The sequence below is a fragment of the Aplysia californica genome, unplaced genomic scaffold (assembly GCF_000002075.1).
Source record: "Aplysia californica isolate F4 #8 unplaced genomic scaffold, AplCal3.0 scaffold01376, whole genome shotgun sequence".
NCBI classification, from domain to species: domain Eukaryota; kingdom Metazoa; phylum Mollusca; class Gastropoda; order Aplysiida; family Aplysiidae; genus Aplysia; species Aplysia californica.
In genome coordinates, this window is record NW_004798646.1 from 97,865 (window position 1) to 101,567 (window position 3,703).

The 3,703-nt window shown below is 38.9% G+C and overlaps 1 protein-coding gene across 2 annotated transcripts in view; it reads right to left on the minus strand.

Annotated features, from left to right (window-relative positions):
* The window catches only part of LOC101846708 (cytochrome c oxidase subunit 6C), a 14,011-nt gene extending 13,160 nt beyond the window's left edge, over window positions 1-851 (minus strand). For both annotated transcript variants that reach the window (XR_001185459.2, XM_005112720.3), the window contains exon 1: window positions 745-851. The gene's annotated coding sequence lies outside the window, so the exon portion shown is untranslated. The remainder of the gene's footprint in view (window positions 1-744) is intronic.
* Between the last annotated feature and the right edge of the window lie 2,852 nt (window positions 852-3,703).

Sequence of the window (3,703 nt, forward strand, 5' to 3'; positions counted from 1 at the left end):
CTTGAAGGCTGACCCGTCTGTATAAATATGGGACATTCCTTTTTCACTGTCTCTTTTATGAGGGAGGTTTTGATGTTGGCATTCTTGATGTTAGTGTTTGGGGGGAGTTCTGGTCTTAAAGGTTTCAGCATTTCTCTGTTACATGGAAGATGGTGTTTTTCTGCTAGTTCAGTGGCTGTGTCAAGTATGAGGGAAAATTTAAAAAATGTGCGAAAAAAATACCAACCAATTTCGACCAAGAGGTAATATTACTCTAGATCTATCTAATCTAGATTTTAGATCTATCTAGATTGTAGATCTAGATATCTAGATCTAGATATCTAGCCTGAAAGAAATGGAGACGAAAACTGGCCGACAATTAGTAGATCTAGGCTATCTTTACAACATTACAGAGGAGGCTACAGAAGGCCAACAAAGTCTGAATTTTGGAATCGCGGCCAAAACCGATAACTGCAGTCTATAAGTTGGTTAATCCTAGATCTAGTCACAGTAAAAAAGTGATGGTGTCGTCGGTGTTTTTGTATTATAAGACTATAAATTAGTGTGGTGTCCTCACGTCGTCACGTAGGCCAGCATTCATCAAGACTGACTGACAAAGTCTGACTGATGAAGTTGACGATGATTTTCTTACAACATATTTGACTACGTATGACTCTAATCATATCGACTCTAACAAGGTGTATAGATGGAAACCAATAAATGTAGGAAAGAGAGAGAGAGAAAAGATGCTCCTGTAAAACTTACATTTTCTGTTTCAAAATATACACTATCAGGAGACGACCTTCAGCAACCAAACGAGATCCAGGCAGAGGCAAGGAGGCGTTGCCAGGAAGATATCTTGTGTACCGCAAAAACGCTATGATAAATACCGCTAAATCGTGAATGAGCTGTTATCATGTTAGTAAGTAATGTCTTTTATAAATTTGTTTTTTTTAATCCGTTAAAATAAATGATTAAAATCAGCTTGAATAAAACCAGTCAAATTTTCAATCTCTGAACTTCGCTTAGAGGGTTTAGGCAATATTGATGCAATACAAAAAAAAACATGGCATACAAATCACAAACGTTCACAAATTCATAAGAAGAAGAGAAAGTGATACACAAGCCACAAAATTTATCAGTACTGTAAGTGCGAACAAAGCTTCGCAAGACATCTTATGTTAATCAATTAATAATTAATTTGTCAAAGAATATTCAGGACTTCAGTTTCACGAAAGATTCTTCAATAAACTTGGAAGCCAACATGGCATACCTCGGCGGAAGTGAGGCACGTGTTATGGGAGGCTACTCAGATAATTAAAAGATCTAGGCCTATAGATCTAATCAACAAGGTCGTTTCCCTTTACGACCAAAATTTTCGACTTCACTGCGGTGTGTCTTCTTATCGGCTCAGCCTACTGTCATGGAACTGGCGGAAGCTGTGGATAAGCGCACAGATCGCTAATATCGTAGTATGGGGTGTAAGTTACAATAGAATATACAATGCACTGGCAGGAGTTTTTTTTTCAGGTCTCAGGTCTGGAGCAGTCAGTGACGATCATGATAGATCTAGACTCTAGACTAGACTCTAGAGATCTACCGTACCCAGGTCTCAGGTCTGGAGCAGTCAGTGACGATCATGATGGATCTAGACTCTAGACTAGACTCTAGAGATCTACCGTACCAGTACCCTATTCCTTCCCATTGACGTGTCCTCTGAGTCTGAGACTAAACAATGCCCCCCCTCATGTGCCAGATGCCAGATACATAACATCCCGCTTCCGTAATATCAGTAGATCTAACCCTAATTAGCCTTGGATGATACCAAAAGCATAGATTCTGTAAGGACATGTAGATAGATCTAGATCTAGATCTAGATTCTAGATCTAGAATCTATATCTCTTACTCTTTTTTATTATTAAAAAAAATTAAATAAGGTGCTGTCTTTCTTTATTTTTAGATCTATATCTCTACAACCACTGGGGCATTTTAACTAACTAAACAATAGATCTAATCTAGATTTAGATCTAGATCTCCCCCCCCCTCCCTTAAAAAGCACCAACTTTCATTTTCTTTTTTTTTTAAAACCAAACTGCAAATCATAACAAACTGCTCCCTGTAGTGTTACAAGAATACTGGAAAATAACAAAAAGCAGTGTAAAAGTAAAACCCTGGATATAAAAAAAAAAAGTTTATAAGGAGACTGTTGAGAATGAAGAATGTCATGGCTAAAAATGTCAAACAAAGAATGGCTGAAGAAAGCAATGGGAGGGGGTGGGGGTGGCAGAGGGTTACTATAACAACGATTAGGAAAATACATTTTATGTAGTTCACTGCAATCAATCTTATTCGACATCAAAACCTTTAACACTTTACTATCAGCAGAAAAAATAAATGGCAACAGAGACAGAGGTAGACTAAGAATAATTTATAGAAGTTGAACTGATGGGTGACGCAAAAAGACCAAGGCAATTAATAAGCCTGTACAGTTATATACAGTGGAATCCTGTTATAACGAGAGGGGAGCGGAGCAAAATGTCCGTTATAGCAGGATTCTCGCTATAAGGGATCCAGTAATAAATTCAAGGGAAACTGTAAGGTAGGCCTAATCTATGAGTTTGGTGTTCTGTATATTTCCTTTTGCTTTCTCCCCTGATGATGATTTTGTTTCAACGTGACCTCTAGGTCTTACTTGAACTTGATGAAAAATCGAACCAGGTTTCTTTCTCTAGCGCTAGATCTAGTGATGTTGACTGAACAGCTCGGCGTTGGCGATCAGAACGAAAGGGCTCTAGGCTAACTCGCCCGCTGTGTTTTCTCCCACCCCACCACACCCTGTGGTGCATTCCGTCAGCTTGCACACGTCTTACATTCGCTCCATCCACCACATTGCTATGACTTCTCCATCCCCGCATCGGAGAACTGAGAGACATGGTAGGATTTGATAATCTAAACTAGGCTTACGCTGGCCTATCACGCGATGCGTTTTGCTCGTCTGCGCATGCCACACCCTCCCTACTCAGTCGCTCTAGCCTTCATTGTTGACGCATGTGGGCCCTCTCATTCTTTGTTTTTTTTACTAGATCACCAACAAGTTTCTCAACAGGTGAGGTTTTACATTATGTATAATTGGCCTATGCACTGTGCACAGCAGCAGCAATATTCCGCTATAACCGACTCGCGTGTTTGTCTGACTGCGCCATAGCAGTATTTTATTTACAAAGGTACAGAAGAGAAAAAAAACGGGGTTTTAAAAGCGCCTTTATAAACGACTTCTCGTTTTTTCCGGATTCGTTATAAGTGGATTCCATTGTATATGGTACAGTTGTTTTTCTTTTTCAGAGCATATGCGTGTACCGGTGCATGCACCTAATATGTATAATAGTAATAGTGGATCTATAATATCCCATTGGAGATTTAAGATGCGAACTATGATCGCTGATGTCTGTTTTAGAACTGGCCCCCGACGAAGAAAAACAAGAATTATGGAGTACATTATCATGATCATAACAACCAAGGCCGGAAGTTTAAGGCTGATATTAGTGATATTTTTCTTCATTCTTCATTGTTATTTCAACAGTTTGAATGGTCTATATCGTCATGATTGATTAATACCGCCTTACAAATTTTATTAGATAGATAGATAGATAGATAGATAGATAGATAGATAGATAGACAGACAGACAGAGAGAGAGAGAGAGAGAGAGAGAGAGAGAGACAAGAT